Raw genomic sequence first — 18,069 nt, forward strand, 5'->3', positions numbered from 1 at the left:
ACTAGTTAATGCTCTCAGGCCCATTTTCCACTTGGAATCAACTTCCTGACCTCTGGGTATCTGGTCTCCCTAATCTACCCTCTGGGGGTCTCCATGGTTTACTACTACCCAGAAGACTGAACATTCATATATCTCATTTTTTAAATCCTCAATGGATAGAGTAGAAACTAGGTGATCATTTATATAACTATCAAATAACTCTCAGGATTTTGGGTTCCTCAATTTTCTGACTTCTTCCACTTTCCCCTTTACATGATTGACTAGGATTGAGACAGGTCTTTGCCTGTTCTCCAGGCTTAGTTGCATCCCTGGCCTTTTCATTTGAAGATACAGTCAGCTCAAAGACAGGAGAGCTTTCCAGTATACCTGTAAGTAAATCATTTTTGACTCGCTTATATCAAGCACTCCTTTGCTGAGAGAGTTCATTGGTCAATAGTATAGCCTTGTTTGCTTCTCTTGGTGACTTAGTTGCATTCATTTAGTTATCTCCTGACCTTTTTTGAAATCCTGTTGGAGAAATTCCTGAAAGAGCTTTTAGGCTTTTGATTTTCCAGTTATTTTTCTTAGGGCTCCTTTCAAATCCTTGTTTCTCAAAGGATAAATGAGAGGATTTAGCACTGGTGTCACAGCTCCATAAAATATGGAAATGATCTTGTCCTTGTCCTCAGACTCTTTTGACTGGGGTTTTACTACCATTAGGTGAGAGCCACAGGTGGAGAAAGCTTTGAGTCATCCCTCTACTGAGTGGATTTTTAGGACTGCCATAAGGATCCAGAGGTATGAGATGATGATGAAGCCAAAGGGTAGAATAAGTGTAAAGACAGAGCCAATGAACATCAGTATCAAGCTGGTCAGTGTATCAGAGCAGCCCAGTTTCAGCACAGCCTGCATCTCACATGCAAAGTGGTTGACCACATTGTGGCCACAGAAGCTCACAGGCATCACTAGCATTGGGATGATGGAGGTGAAGAAGGCAGTGACCCAGGAAGCCATGGTTAGGCTTACACAGACCGTCTTGTTCATTATCAGTGTATAGCGCAGAGGACTTGAGATGGCTATGAACCAATCATAGGCCATAATGGAGAGGAGAAAACACTCTGTTACAGCTAAGCACATGGAGATCCCCATTTCAGCATAGCAGACATTGTAGGTGATGCTGGGGTAGTCTTGTAAGCAGCTGATGAGGGACTGGGGTGTTGTGCTTGTTGAACCACAGATATCAAGTAGAGACAGATTGCTGAGGAAAAAGTACATGGGCATGTGAAGGTGAGAATCCAGCATGATGATGACAATGATGAGGGTATTCCCAATGACAGTGATAAGGTACATGGTGAGTCCCAGTAGGAAGAGGATGATCTGGAGGAGGGGCTACTCTGAAACCCCCACCAGGATGAATTGGGTAACCTTGATATAATTTTCTTTTTCCAAATTATTCATCCTAGTCTCTGCAAAGAAAGGATGAAAAAGCAACAAAAAAGAGAAAGAAATGGAGCTTAGCAGAGGGTTAGCCAAAGCCTGATGTCACCCTTTGCCCAACCCTTAACACCATACTTGGCCAAACATCAGGGCTCAACTGAGCACACAGGCAGAGGAGGAATTTCCTGGAGCCGAAGGAGGGGGTTTAGTAGAAAAAATGGAACCAAATCCCTTCCTAGGTTTTCAGTGCTATTTTCCTTGTTAGGAATAACATCAAGAGAGCTAGTCTTAGTCAATGAAACTTGAGTTCAAGTCCTATACTATCTGGGCTTATCACTTCCCATTCCTGGACTGATCTGCATTAGTCCTCACCATAATTCCCAACACCAATGAAAGCACATGTCCATTAAAAAAATCAGCATTCTAATTAGATGTGGCATAAGAAATATCATTCATGATGCATATAATTGAAATGGGAGGCAGACCAGAGGAGGAGTGAGAGCTGGATAGTATGAATGTTAGATTAGTGTCCTTGGAATGCTAGTAGAATCGTAGGAAGGGAGGGGAAGGAAGGGAGAGAGGAGGAGGAGAGAGGGAAGGGAGGTAGGGGAGGTAGAGAGAGGGAGGGAGGGGAGGTAAAGAGGGAGGGGAGTCCTCCCCTCCTGGAGCCATAGAAATACTCAAGTCCAAGTATACCACCCCATCATTGTCATCCTCCTCATTGCAGTCATCGAAATTTCTCATATGGTCACAGGATGAAGAGTTCCAGATGAGCGAGAATGCCCTAGAATTGATTTTCAAGGTCATATAATTACATTTTTTTCCAGCTTTAATAGCAATCTTTCTAAAACCTATGATCCTAAAATGGGGATAACAATAGCACTTGCTTCACGAACTGTTGTGAAAACCAAATGAGATACTGTCTATAAAACCCTCAGCACAGTGCCTGGCACATGGTAAGCACTATATAAATGCCTCTTCCCTTCTCTCTTGCCTTGATGCCTCAAGGGCCTCAATATTTCTTGGGTCATAACAGCCTTCAAGAGTCACTGCACTGTGTTTACTTCAAAACTCAGTGGATAGAACACAGGCTCTGGAGTCTGGAGGATGAGAGTTCAAATCTGATCTCAGACGTTTGCTATCTGTGTGACCCTGGGCAAGTCACTTTATCCCATAGCCTCCAAATTCCCCCCCTCCAAACCTCAATGGCCCCTGATGGCCTTACCATTCCCCTCCCCTCCCTCCTGCATCTTTGCCCCTGTCACTGCCCACTGTTACCAATGGGTCTGCTTCTCACTTCTTGTTGTTGTGTTCATCCGTTTTTGAAGAAAACCATGACATCAGAGAAATGATGACATGACTAGCACTGCACTTTGTTTTGATTGAGGGAGGGCTGTGCAAGGTCACCAGCATCACTTTCTTCTCCTGAGCCATCTGGATCCAGTGACCAGATATTCATCAGGATGACTGAAGATGACCCAGGGTGCACTGGGAGACCTTGACCTCTTTAGGCTAGGGTCTATTCAGGTACTCACTTAGGGTGAGGTAATGCCACTTACTGCCCCCATGAGCTCCTCACTGTTATCATTTGACTTTGCTTTCACTCCTTTCCTTTTCTCTTCTTTCCCTTTTCCCCAATACTCTATTAAAAAAAGAGCAATATGGCCAAATTCCTCCTTGCAAAGAGCAGAGTCCTAGATATATTTACACATATTCAGAAAATATTCTTTGCTTTATAAAAGTATTCATTCCAAGTCTTCTTTAAATAGCATAGTTAAAATATAGTTTGACTTACAAAAACTTGATTTACCCAAGGGATTGGAGAATTTCTGCAACAGAAACTTTTTTTAATGTGATTGTGTAAGCCCAGGGTTCCATGAGGAAATTGTACTGATGCCCACACAGCACACCCATCTCTTTTTCTATCTGTTTCAGCCAAACAAAATCTCTCATTTAGCTAATAATGAGGACAATGATGGTCATCATCATAGCTGACACTTACAAAGCACAAGATCGCTTCTGGGAATGGAGGAAATGTGGTAAATCACTGGGGAGCAGCTGAAATCAAGCACGCCCCCTCCCCCCACTGGCATTTCATCAGTCTGGACTCTAACACTCTCGATAACACAGGCTGTATGGATAAGCAGCATCCTACAGACCATCATTATAGTTTGGGAACGACTTTTTTTCCTTTAGAACAAAACTAGTTAAAGTTAGGGAAAAAAAGGGAAGAAAGGGAAAGGATGGAAAAGAAACCAGTGTAAGTTGGATGTCAGGAAAAGCCTCCTAATAATGGAAGCTCTTCAAGCAGAGGCTGGATGTTGGACACATTGCAAGGGAGATTCAAGTTGGTGATGGGCCAGAGAGCCCCTGGGGTTCTTTCAGTCCTACGATTCTATGACTCTGCAACAGGGAAGGCTAAAGGCTTCATTTACTTGCACTCACTTTTTTAGAGGTTGGGAAAGGCTGCCTTTTTCTCTGGTTGCTAGATGGGTTCTACATTTGTCAGGTGTGTAAGGCCAGGGTTGTCCAGTAGAGACCAGGGCTGGAGTCTAGTTAATCAGGAGGGCTCTTGCAGATACAGAAAGTCTAGGAAGTCAAAGGGTTAAGTCCAGAAAGGACAAAGTATGGAAAAGGAAGTCAGGGCTCAGGCAAACATGGACCAGAGACCAGGACATGATACTGTGGAGTGTTGGATGTTAATTTTCTGACCAGTTTCATTTTCTCTGCTGAATGTGCTTGGCCCTGAACCTAGAGGAGGAATGGGAAACCTGCAGCCTCGAGGTCACATGTGGCCCTGTGGGTCCTCAAGTGCAGCCCTTTGAATCCAAATTCACAGAAATTTTTCTTTTATTTAACTTTTAACATTTATTTTCACACAATTTTGGGTTATAAATTTTCTCCTCTTTTATCCCCTCCCCCCCCAAACCCAAGCTTTCTAATTGCCCCTGTGACCTATCTGCTCTCTTCTCTATCCTCCCTCCCTGCCCTTGTCTCCGTCTTCTCTTTTGTCCTGTAGGGCCAGATAGCTTTCTTGACCCCTTAACCTGTATTTCTTGTTACCCAGTGGTAAGAACATTACATTTGGTCCTAACACTTTGAGTTCCAACTTCTTTAGCTCCCTCCCTCTCCACCCCTTCCCCTTGGAAGACAGGCAATTCAATATAGGCCATATCTGTTTAGTTTTGCAAATGATTTCCATACTAGTTGTGTTGTATAGGACTAACTATATTTCCCTCCATCCTATCCTGTCCCCCATTACTTCTATTTTCTTATGGTCCTTTCCCTCCCCATGAGTGTCGACCTCGTATTGCATTCTCCTCCCCATGCCTTCCCCTCCATCCTCCCCCCCACCCTGCTTGTGCCCCTGTCCCCCACTCTCCTGTATTATGAGATGGGTTTTCCTATCAAAATGAGTGTGCATTATATTCTTTCCTTTAGTGGAATGTGATGAGAGTAGACCTCATGTTTTTCTCTTGCCTCCCCTCTTTATCCCACCACTAATAAGTCTTTTGCTTGCCTCTTTTATGAGAGATAATTTGCCCCATATAACTTCCCCCTTTCTCCTCCCAATATTTCTCTCTCACTGCTTGGTTTCATTTTTTTTTAAGATATGATCCTATCCTCTTCAATTCACTCTGTGCACTCTGTCTCTATGTATGTGTGCGTGTGTGCATGTGTGTGTGTGTGTACTCCCACCCAGTACCCAGATACTGAAATGTTTCAAGAGTTACAAATATTGTCTTTCCATGTAGGAATGTAAACAGTTCAACTTTAGTAAGTCCCTTATGACTTCTCTTTGCTGTTCACCTTTTCATGGTTCTCTTCATTCTTGTGTTAGAAAGTCAAATTTTCTTTCCAGCTCTGGTCTTTTCATCAGGAAAATTTGAAAGTCCTCTATTTCATTGAAAGACCATTTTTTCTCCTGAAGTATTATACTCAGTTTTGCTGGGTAGGTGATTCTTGGCTTCAGTCCTAGTTCCTTTGACTTCTGGAATATCCTATTCCATTCCCTTCTATCCCTCAATGTAGAGGGTGCCAGATCTTGTGCTATCCTGATTGTATTTCCACAATACTTGAATTGTTTCTTTCTAGCTGCTTGCAATATTTTCTCTTTCACCTGGGAATTCTGGAATTTAGCCACAATGCTCCTAGGAGTTTCTCTTTTTGGATCTCTTTCATGCGGTGTTCTGCGGATTCCTTGAATATTTATTTTGCCTTCTGGTTCTAGAATCTCAGGGCAGTTTTCCTTAATAATTTCATGGAAGATGATGTCTAGGCTCTTCTTTTGATCATGGTTTTCAGGTAGTCCCAGAATTTTTACATTGTCTCTCCTGATTCTATTTTCCAGGTCAGTTGTTTTTCCAATAAGATATTTCACATTATCTTCCATTTTTCGAATCTGTGCGGTATGTTCTGAGATATCTGTCTTTCTCATAAAGTCCTTAGCGTCCATCTGTACCATTCCAGTTTTGAAAGATCTATTTTCTTCAGTGAGCTTTTGAATCTCCTTTTCCATTTGGTTAATTCTGCTTTTGAAAGCATTCTTCTCCTCATTGGCCCCTTGCACCTCCCTTGCCAACTGAGTTAGGCTAGTTCTCAAGGTGCCAATTTCTTCAAGATTTTTTTGGTTCTCCTTTAGCAGGGAGCTGATCTGCTTTTCATGCTTCTCCCTCACCCCTCTCATTTCCCTTCCCAGTCTTTCCTCCACCTCTCTAACTTGATTTTCAAAATTCCTCTTGAGCTCTTCCATGGCCCGAGCCCATTGGGTGGGCTGGGACACAGAATCCTCGATTTCTGTGTCTTTGCCTGATGGCAAGCATTGTTCCTCCCCATCAGAAATGAGGGGAGGAAGTGTCTTTTCTCTGATAAAGTACCCTTCAATAGTTTTATTTCTTTTCCCTTTTCTGGGCATTCTCCCCAACCAGTGACCTGACCTCTGAGTGTTCTCCTCACACCCACCTCGCCTCCTGGTCCTCCCAGCCAGTGTTTGGTGACTGAGATTCAAATGCTGCTTCCTGCCTTAGGGTTTTTGGCAGGGGCAGGGCTGCTATTCAGTGTGAGAATTAAGTTCAGGTGGTCGGGGGCAGGGCCGCCTCTCTGGCTCAGTTCCCTCAGGGGGTTTATGCACAGACCTTCCACAATGGATCCAGACTCCCACCCGTTTGGGGAGCCCCTGTCTGTAGCCGCCTCTCAGCTTCTATCTCCTGGGGGGGCCCAAGCCATGGGGGCACCCCACTCCCCTCTCAACCCGCCAAAGAGACTCTCTCACCTACCCCCGTCAGTCACCTGTTGATGGGGCGGCTTTTGCCGCCGCTGGAGATCCTGTCCCCGTAGCCCTCTCGGATCTTTTCCTCATGGTGTCGTGGCAGCGGCAGGGCTGCCCTCTGCTCCCCGTCCCGGCGCCCAGTCCACGGCGTGAAGGACCCCCCGCGAGAGGTTTGCAGGTCTCTCCGGAACAGAAATCTCCCTCGCTCCAATATTCCGTGGTCTCTGGGTGCAGAATTCACCCTAGGTTGGTTCCCTCTAGCCGTTCTGTGGTTTGTGGGTTCGGAGCTATGTGTATGTGCGTCTTTCTACTTCGCCATCTTGGCTCCGCCCATCAGAAATTTTTTTTAAAAAAAGATTTGTTCTGTGAAGTTTGGATTCAGTCAAAGGGCTGCACTTGAGGACCTAGAGGACCACATGTGACCTTGCAGCTGCAGGTTCCCCACCTTTGGTAAGCTATCTAGGAATGACTCTCAGATCTCAAGATCACAGAAGCTGAAAGTTGGATGGGATAAATAGGTTATCGAACTTGACTCAGATGTCCCCAATATAACTAGCAAGTGGCCAGTTAGCCTCTGCTTGAAGCCCTCCAGTGATGGGAAACTCACCACCTTATGAGGCCACCCACACTTTGAAACAGCTCTGATTCTTATGAAGCTTTCCCTGATATTGAGCCTAATCTGCTTCTCAGCAAATTTCCTCCATTGCTTCTATTTCTGTCCTCTGGGGCTCGTGGGGTGGGGAGAAGCAGCCCTTCAAATACTTGAAAACAGTTATGTCTTCCTAAGTCTTCCTGTCCACATAGGGTTTAATTTTTTCAGTTCCTGAAACTGTTCCTCAGAATGCATGGCTTAGAGGCCCTTCTTCATTCTGATTACCTTCCTTTGGACATCCTCTAGCTTTACTAATAATCTTCTTAAGCTAGGGCACCCAGAGGTGAACATTATACTCTAGAGGGGAGCTCAGAAAGGTAAGTAAGAAGTTAAAGGGAGATTTGAGCTCAGGTCTCTTGACTCTGATTCCATGCTCACAGCACCATGTTGTTTCTCCTGGCTCCTTGCCTGGCTTGGAAGGCAATTCTCAAAGACAAGTCTCCCAGTGGTATGAGAATGGTATGAGTAGGGGTGACAGGATAAAATTAGTATCGATCCTCTGAAGGGCAATGTTCGAGAGGAGAAACCAGTCCCATGTTGGGATGAGTCCGGTCTTCTGATGAGGCCAGGACACAGTGGAACTTGTAGCACCTCCTTATTCCTCAATTCTCTTCCTCTCACAATGGATTCTGAGATAGTACCCTCTGTGGTTGCCATTTAGTCCTTTTGACTTGGAATGTCCTTACAATCCATGAAAGCCCTGAAGTAGTTTTCATCGGAGCTTCTGTCTAACTATCCTGTCTCCATTTTGAACTGGAGAAAGATCTTTCATCCTTCCAGCCTCTCCTCGACTCTCTCTTCTCTGCTTGTCTAGTTGAAATCTCTGCTTAAACAACCTGTTGACCTCCCAAGTCTGCAGCTTTGACATTGCCTTGGATTTCTCTCCTCCTTGGGCTTTCTGGCTGGAAGATCTCATTGCATCCTTAGCAGTCTGTAGTGTTTATCAGGAAACCTTGATTTTCAATAAGAATTTCTAATTATTCACATCTATTCAACTGAATTAATTCAGTTCAGTCTACTCAATTCAATTCAACAAACAGTTTGTTATCTAGGAAGTACAGAACACTACTTGGTTTGGAAGAGGTATAAAGACAAATGACATGTGATCCTTAGTTCCAGGCAGCTATTGAAAGCTGAAAACTTATTTCCCCTTTCCTCCAACATCTTCACTGCCCTCTTTCTTACTCCCTTCTCCAGTCAAGGAAACCTGTTTATTGACCCCAGTATAAGACCTATCAGGACCTCTCTCCAGGCCTTTGCTTGCTTAGAAAGCTCTCCTCCTTTTGTCCAAACAGCATCCCCTCTCGCCTTTCAAATGTGACTCAAAATGTCCCTTCACCATGCATTCTTCTCAGAGAAATCTCACATATCTCATTCACTCCAATCAATGCATAAATGTTCTCTTCTGAAGGACCCATATTTACAAAAGTATTTATAGCAGCTCTTTTCATGGTGGTCAAGAGGTGAAAACTGAAGGAGATGGATGCCCATAGATTGGGGAATGGCTGAACAAGTTATGGTATATGAATATGATGGAATACTATTGTGCTTTAAGAAATGATGAAAGGAATGGTTCCATAAAAACCTGGGAAGACTCATTACTTATAAGACTTTTGCTGATGCAAAGTGAAGTGAGAAGAACCAGGAGAACAATGTTACAGAACAGTAACAATGATATTGTAAAAATAATCAACCCTGAAAGACTTAGCTACTCTGATGAAAACAATGATCCATAACAGTTCCAAAGCACTCATGATCAAACATGCTATCTACTGTCAGATGTAGAGCTGATAAACACAGAGGGCACAGTGAAGCATATTTTCTTTTCTTTCTTTTTTTGGGACATGACTAACATGGGAATTTGCTTTGTCTGGCCATTCATACTTGTAATGCATTTTGTCTTCCTTGCCTTCTCAACAGGTGGGGTTAGTGGAAGAGAGAGAGAGAATGAGAGAGAGAGAGACAGAGACAGAGAGAATTTGAAAATAAAAATAAAAATTGAATTTAAAAAATTTTCTCTTCTCTAAAATGGAACAATACAAGTGATATCCCCAACTCTCAATGTTACTGTGACTAGGAACAAATATGACAATGTGACAGTGAGCATTTTGAAGACCTTGATGTGACATAGAAATGCCAGTTGCTATGATTACTGTTTTTACTGCACTCTTAGAGTTGTGAGCTTTGTGACCATGACTGCTATGACATAAAAGGCCTGATTACACATTGCGGGGAGGGGTGTGGTGCCTCACTTCTCTTTGTTCATACATTCCCATCAGAAATCCTGCCTGGGAGAAGATGGGCTTGGTTCCAAGGTCCCCTGAGATTGACTTCCTATTCGCAGGCATGTAGTTCATAGTGTTTTACAGAAGAAAAAATTATATTGTTAAAGAGATAAATAAGACAAAGATCCATGAATAAATCATTATTAGCCCCCCAAATTTAGGGAAATCTCCAGTCACTTACAGTCTTGAAGATGCCAGCTGGTCTTCCACTATAGCTCCCAGAAGCTAGCTTTGGGCAGCACTCCTGGCTCTCTGCCTACTGCTCCTTCTGCAGTTTCAAGCTGCTCTAAGGCAAGGCAGCAGATACGCTTCTCTCTTGCTTGTTTGGCTAAGCAGGTTTGAGTCTAAAAGCTCCTTTCTTCCAAGACAAACCTCTCTCTGCTATTGGTATGCTTTTCCTAACTAAGCCAAAACAAAAAACCCCCCACAAATGAACTAACAAATAAACTAACTCTTTAAGCTATCCTTGATTAGTGGGAGATACTATTTTCTTTCACTTCCCATCACAGTCCTAGCAATGTGGTACCAAAAAAAATTCCAATTCAGCCGTTATCCTGTACATGCATGGGTGAGGCCAGCTGGACCAGCCCAGCCAATGCTCTATTTAGGCATAGGGATATTGACCAGGCAGTTGACATGTACAAGGCAATGTGCCAGGTGCTAGGAATTCAAAAGCACAAACAAAAACCAGTCCCTTCCCTCAAGGAGCTTAAACAGAAAAGTAAATTCATCCTGGATAATTTGATGAGGGAAAGAGTGCTAATAATTGGGGGGAGGGTCGAGAAAGAGTCCTAAGCTGAACCTTGAAGGAAATTGCATATATGAAGAGATGGAGGTGAGAAGGGAAAACTTCCCAGCCTGGGGAGGGGGCAACCTGTCTGTACAAAGACATTTAGACAGGAGATGGAATGCTAAATTTTGGAAACAGTAATTTGGCTTGAATGTCAAGTGTGTGAGGGAGTAATGGGAAATTCCTCTGAAAAGGTAGGTGTTCTGGAAGCAGGCTGGGAAGGGCTCTCACTGCTAAACTGAGGAATCCCTTTTGGATCCAGGAGGCCATTGTGGGGGGGGTGAGATAAAGTTTTTCCTTTGAAAGATGTTTGCAGCTGGGTGGACACTGGGTTGCATAGGGAAAAGAAACCTGTTTCAGGAGAGCTCCCTCACAAACTCCAGGTTCAGATATGATGATCATAAATCTTCCCAATCTTCTCCCATTTGACATGTGCAGTGGAAAGAGGCAAACAGCCCAGGTTTGAATTTTGGAAAAAGGGACTCAAATGTGGGCAATAAGGTGGCTGGTTAGTCTGGAAGGCACCTTTTAGGGTCACAAATGTGGTGTGACTATAAAGTAATAGGTTTGGTTTTCTTCTTAGATCTGGAGCTGGGAAGGACCTCTGAGGCCATTCAGTCCAACTCCTCTAATTCTACAGAGGAAGAGAATGAAGTCAAAGAAAAAGTGACTTGTCCAAGATCCTAAGATCACAGGAACATCAGATATTGGTCTAAAATCTAAAAATAGATTTGGAATTGGAAAAGACCCCTCTCTCCACTTCTGTTTGACAGAGAGGGGCACTGAAGCCTGGAGAGGAGAAAGTAACTTGCTTAAAGTCACAAAGGCAAGGAGACAATTGAGGATTTGAGCCCAGATCTTGACTCCAATTTCCATTGCATTACGGTTAGAATAATCATTTTTCCCCAAGAGAAGTTTCTGAACAGTATGAGTTGGGCAACTTGTTGAAAATCAGTGATGATCCTCTCAAGGGCAGTGTTCAGAAGGACGTGCCACTCACTGGCACACATGCAGTCTTTTAGCTTGACTTCTTGCCACTTAGGTCAAGCCTAGTTTTTAGGGAGCCCTTTTTGGTCAGTAAATAGTTAATAAAGGATGCTATGCCTAGGACCATAAGGATACAGGTGGCAAATAACCTGATGGAGATTAATTAGAACTAGTAAATCTTATACATAGAATGTGGAAACACTTTCTGAGCAAGCAAGAGTATGTACATCATATATATATCCTAGCAGGAAGTGATTGACAGTCCTGGGGAAGTTGTTTACCATGGAGGGAAATTAGGTGCAAAGAAAGGGCTGAGCATACAGGGAGGGGGTCCAGGGCAACTATATCAAGGATAAACTGACCAGCCATCAGAGTCCTTTTCTTCTCCCATGGAGATTGGGAGGAGTTATGGAGGATGGCATATGTTCTGTTTTATGTAATGTTTGAGAACATTAGAGATAAAAATAACACTAATAAATCAAGGATCTACAATTTCCTTGAGACCAGAACTTTCCCAAAGGCAGACCACGGACAGCATAGCCCATTTATGATCTAGGTCTTAGTTCTGTGTGGCTCTGAGAGATTCATTGACTGAGTGTTCAACATCTGACTCTCAACACTTTACTGCCAGACAACAGCTTAATGAACAAATGCAAGTTCTCCTGAGCTCTCCTGGGTTACTGCTCTTTCCTCCACACTGTGTGTCTTTCCAATGATGAGGACTATAGGGAGCTACAGAAATCCCTACCTAGCACAAAAATGGGCAGCAAGCACCTCTACTTACCTCGTTGCTTACCAAGTCCCAGCCCCCTCTACCATGGCCTCTGGCTGTCCCTGAAGGAGACAGGATAGTTGAGGACTTCTCAGAGCTGTCCCTAGGATATGGTCAATTAGAGCAATATACTGGGTCAGATTCTACAGAGAGATGGCAAGGGAGAAGATGATTCTACCTGCTCAGAATTAAACAATCCTGAAATACTTTCAAATACATACAATCAAACCTTAACTCCTCTCATCCCTGAAGCAAATTGAGTGCACCTATCTCTTAGACCTCACCCCTCTGCATACCTCCCTGCCTCCATCTCAGTTGCCCATTATGGGATATATCTCCTTCAAGATTGTACTTGATGGTCACCTAGATGGGGCAGCTAGATGGTGCTACAGTGGATAGAGCACTGGAACTGGAGTCAGGAAAGACTCATCTTCCTGAGTTCAAATCTAGCCTTAGACACTTACTAGCTGTGTGACCCTAGGTAAGTCACTTCACCCTGTTTGCCTCAGTTCCCTCATCTGTAAAATGAACTGGAAAAGGAAATTGCAAGCCATTCTCATATCTTTGCCAAGAAAACTCCAAGTGGAGTCACAGAGAGTCAGACACAATAGATACAACTGAACAACAAATGTCACTTAGGTAGCTGGTTTTTGAGGAGGCAGAAGACACACAGTGAGTTGTGTCCCAACTCAGCACTCTCTGGGAGTGGGTCTGAGGATGATGAATTGTCAGGGAGCAGAAAGCTGGTGGTGGGAGTGGGCAAGGAAAGGGAGGGTAGAGTGGCATTGCTTAGAAAGAGGTCTATTGAGGGTGGAGGCAAGATGGTGGAGTAGAAAGACACAGATACGGAGGCTCTCCCCACACAGCCCATAAAATACCTGTAGAGAGGGACTCTCAACAAATTCTGGAGCAGCAGAAGTGGAGAACAACAGAGTGGAGGAGATTTCCAGCCCAGGGTGACCTGAAAGGCCCACGGGAAACGTCTGTTGCACCTGATGTGGAGAAGAGCATGGAGCCCAGCCCAGCTTTGGCCACGGTGGTGCAGTGCGACTCTGGGAGGAGGACACCTCAGGGGTGGAATCTCCAGTTGTGGAATCCCCAGTCGCAGCAGCAGCAGGTTCACAGATCCCTTAAGCCACAGAAGCCAAAGGTCAGTGACGGGGTTTTTTCAGCTGGCTGGGAAGGGAGAAGGGCCTTTCCATAGCTCTGGCCTTAGGCAGCTGATACAGAGGCCACATTGGCAGGCGCAGCAGCTGGCATCCATTGTTGGAGCAGAAAAACCCTGGGGGCACTGAGGAGCTGACTCTTGCCTCTGCCCTGTATGGAGGCTCTGGGGAAGCTGGTCTTTGTCTCACACTGAATGACAGCCCTGCCCATCCAGTTTATCTGATAATCTGCCCCTAGTGCTGACTTGGAAGAACTGGAGGCCAGGTGGCTGTGGAGAGGTAACTGCTAAGATTCTGGGCACAAAAATCTCTTTCTGTGCCCAGACCAGTACACGCTTGATTGTGCCACCTTGGAGGAACTGAGATATTACAGATTCCTAAAGTATACCCTACCCTTGACAAAGGACGCAAAAGTCAAGGAACTGGGTTGGGAAAATGCCCCCAAAAAGGGAAAAAAATAAGACTATGGAAGGTTACTTTCTTGATAAACAGATATCTCCTCCCATCCTTTCAGATGAGGAAGAACAATGCTTACCATCAGGGAAAGAAATAAAAGTCAAGGCTTCTGTACCCCAAACATCCAAAACAAATATTCAATGGTCTCAGGCCATGGAAGAACTCAAAAAGGATTTTGAAAATCAAGTAAGAGAGGTGGAGGAAAAACTGGGAAGAGAAATGAGAGAGATGCAAGAAAAGCATGAAAAGCAGGTCAACACCTTGCTAAAGAAGACCCAAAAAAATGCTGAAGAAAATAACACCTTGAAAAATAGGCTAACTCAATTGGCAAAAGAGGTTCAAAAAGCCAATGAGAAGAAGAATGTTTTCAAAAGCAGAATTAGCCAAATGGAAAAGGAGGTTCAAAAGCTCACTGAAGAAAATAGTTCTTTCAAAATTAGAATGGAACAGGTGGAGGCCAGTGACTTCATGAGAAACCAAGAAATCACAAAACAAAACCAAATGGAAGATAACGTGAAATATCTCATTGGAAAAACAACTGACCTGGAGAATAGATCCAGGAGAGACAATTTAGAAATTATGGGACTACCTGAAAGCCATGATCAAAAAAAGAGCCTAGACATCATCTTTCATGAAATTATCAAGGAAAACTGCCCTGATATTCTAGAACCAGGGGGCAAAATAAATATTGAAAGAATCCACCATTCACCTCCTGAAAGAGATCCATAAAGAGAAACTCCTAGGAACATTGTGGCCAAATCCTAGAGTTCCCAGGTCAAGGAGAAAATATTGCAAGCAGCTAGAAAGAAACAATTCAAGTATTGTGGAAACACAATCAGGATAACACAAGATCTAGCAGCTTCTACATTAAGGGATTGAAGGGGGTGGAATAGGATATTCCAGAAGTCAAAGAAACTAGGACTAAAACCAAGAATCACCTACCCAGCAAACTGAGTATAATACTTCAGGGGAAAAAATGGTCTTTCAATGAAATAGAGGACTTTCAAGCATTCTTGGTGGAAAGACCAGAGCTGAAAAGAAAATTTGACTTTCAAACACAAGAATCAAGAGAAGCATGAAAAGCAAAGCAAAGAGAAATCATAAGGAACATACTAAAATTGAACTATTTACATTCCTACAGGGAAAGATAATATTTGTAACTCTTGAAACTTTTTTCAGAATCTGGGTAGTTGGTGGGATTACACACACACACACATACACACACACAGACAGACAGACAGACAGACAGAGAGCACAGGGTGAATTGAATAGGATGGGATCATATCTTAAAATAATGAAATTAAATGGTGAGAGAGAAATATATTGGAAGGAGAAAGGGAGAAATGGAATGGAACAAATTATCTCTCATAAAAGAGGCAAGTAAAAGAATTTTCAGTGGAGGGAAAAAGAGGCGAGGTGAGAGAAAAAACATGAAGCTTACTCTCATCACATTCGATTAAAAGAAGAAATAAAATGCACACTCATTTTGGTATGAAAACCTATCTTACAATACAGGAAAGTGGGGGAGAAGGGGATAAGCAGGGTAGGGGGGATGACGGAAGGGAGGGCAACGGGAAGAGGGAGTAATTAGAATTCAGCGGTCTTCGGGAGGGACAAGGTCAAAAGAGAGAATAGAAGAAGTGGGGGGCAGGATAGGATGGAGGGAAATATAATTAGTCTTACACAACACGACTATTATGGAAGTCACCTGCAAAACTACACAGATATGGCCTATATTGAATTGCTTTCCTTCCCAAAGGGAATGGGTGGGGAGGGAGGGATGAAGAGAAGTTGGAACTCAAAGTTTTAGGAACAACTATTGAGTATTGTTCTTGCAACTAGGAAATAAGAAATACAGGTAATGTGGTATAGAAATTTATCTTGCCCTATAGGATAAAAGAGAAGATGGGGACAAGGGAAGGGAGGGATGTTAGAAGAGAGGACAAATTGGTGATAAGGGTAATTAGAATGCTTGGCATTTTGGGGTGGGGGGAGGGGAGAAATGGGGGGAAAATTTGGAACCCAAAATTTTGTGGAAATGAATGTTGAAAATTTAAATAAATAAATTTAAATACAAAAAAAAGAAAGAGGTCTATTTTGGTAAGTGGTAAGTCACTGTGACAGACATTTTCCAGGCACCCTCCCAAATGAACTTTCCTAGACCAGTATCTTGCCAAGCCACTTTAATCCTTCTTTCAAAACTCAGATTCAGAGTCGGGTCCTTGATTACCAAAAACACTACAAATTTTCAGCATTTTAGAAGTGAGAGGGCTATATGAATTTATCTCATGTAAGTTCCCAATTTATAGATAAGGAAATAGTACAGTGATGGCAAAGCATTTGGTAAGGGCCAAAATAGACCATTTGATATTAATAACAAGCCTTCTCAGATAGGACTTTGTGATAGAATATATTGGGGGAATATTGATTAAATACTCAAGAATTTATCCATTTCGGCTCCAAGTGTTTTCCTTCTTGATTTCTTTAGTTTCCCTCCTCAAACTTCATCTGTAATCCAAAATTGCAGAAGTGCCTTTGAAGGATTCTATGTAAATAAAGAGGACAGTCAGTATTTGGCAGACAGTAGGGAAAGTGATGAGGGAAATTATCTGGGCAAAATCCCCCACATTGCATTCCTTGAATTTCTACAACTTGGAGCATCCTCCAACACCAAGACAAACTATACATAAAAGAAAACTCCACTTTCTGAGTCAGCTTTTGATTTGGAATATAAACTCTTTGCTGTTTACAACGAAGATGCTGAAGCTTGGTTACTTGTCCAGCCTAATTGCCGTGGGCTGCCCGGGTCATCTTACCTATCACCAGGTCTTCGGTGGCCAGCCAGATAAACGAATGAGAGAAGAGACCTCCAGAGTCAAACAGAGGTGTAGGCTTTATTCCCGGATCTTAGCTACATGTCAGCATGCAGGGCGAGTTCTCCCTGTGGAGCCCCCTTCTCCTTCCGGAGGAGAGAGGAACCCAACCCCTCAGGCTTTCCTGTCCCCATTTAAGCTCTCCCAGCTGCATAGTTTGCTCATGGACACCATGCATGCTCTCAGCCCCTTAGCTAATTAACAAAAAGGTATGCTCAGACCACGGACCAATCTCAAGGGTGAGATGCTCTCCCCAGCAAGTTTCCACTGAGAAGAGGTGGAAAAACGAGATAGCTCGTGTCTCACTCCTCAATTCCCAGCTGTTCCCTGGAGGGCCTCGTGAGAGCTTGGCAGTTTCAAGAAGCCCTCACCTTTACCTGCCTGAGACCGTTCACGTGTGAACTGAGCCTACCTTAACAGTTACTAATGCAGCAGAGTATGCTCTTACTTGTAGAAAGGCAGTGCCTGCACCTACCAATATGAGGTTAGCTTTTTCAAGTCCCAGAGTAAAGAGACATTCTCAAGTAGAAATTGTTTACATTGCCTGCTGGGTTGCTTACATTGGCCTACATTGGTAATCCCAGATTTCTAGCTGAGAAAGGATTGGCTAAAGGTTTTTTCAGCTTGTGGTTCCAAGGGTCACTTCAAGCCTATACAAATCCACATCAATTCTGATGTGCCCCATGCAGCAACCTTTAGAAAACCAATTGGACAGCTGCCACTGATACCAGATCCACAGGTCCATATACACAAGTAGACTCTACCCTAGCTCTACCATATCAATCCCTGACCCAGAATGAGCTCGACAACTGTCGTCCTCTGAAGGGTTATCATGGTAAGAAGACACAGTCCTTCTGAGGTCAGTTTCTGGTCTAAGAGGATGACCCCTTCTGTCCCACACCCTCCTCCTCAAACCATCCTCTTCAAATGACCTGAACTTCTCCTACTGACCCACCTGTCCTCCACTTTCACACTGAGAAGAGCCAGAGACAGGGACTGGAACAAGAGGACTTTCCATGTGTCAGATTGACAATTTTGGTTTTGTTTTGGAGAGATGAAGTTTTTTGGGAAAGGGTATGGCAGTAACTTCAGGGATCTTGTCTCTGATTGGTGATTAAATCCATCTCAAGTGGAATGAGGGAGTACATAGAGAAGGTACAAAGTAGTCTCCAGAGGATGGGATCCTAAATTAACGTTTGTTTGGTAGAGATGATTAAAATGAACATTGCTCTCCCTTCCACCCCTCCCCCAAACTCAGAGTGTCTCCAGGTTGTTCTAGGGGTGAAACTCTTGGAGTTGTTCCTGTTGTAGTAAGTAAACTGTTAGTGGAGCCCAGGGGATCACCCATTTGACTCCTGAATGTTTTAATGAGCAAGTGAGTACATGAGTATGTTGCTACTGCT

General features: G+C 43.6%; 1 pseudogene; it reads right to left on the bottom strand.

The window, feature by feature from the left end:
* Positions 1-534: 534 nt before the first annotated feature.
* Positions 535-1,437, bottom strand: LOC140515832 (olfactory receptor 13H1-like; annotated as a pseudogene).
* Positions 1,438-18,069: the final 16,632 nt, after the last annotated feature.

Source organism: Notamacropus eugenii, chromosome X (assembly GCF_028372415.1).
Source record: "Notamacropus eugenii isolate mMacEug1 chromosome X, mMacEug1.pri_v2, whole genome shotgun sequence".
Lineage (NCBI taxonomy): Eukaryota > Metazoa > Chordata > Mammalia > Diprotodontia > Macropodidae > Notamacropus > Notamacropus eugenii.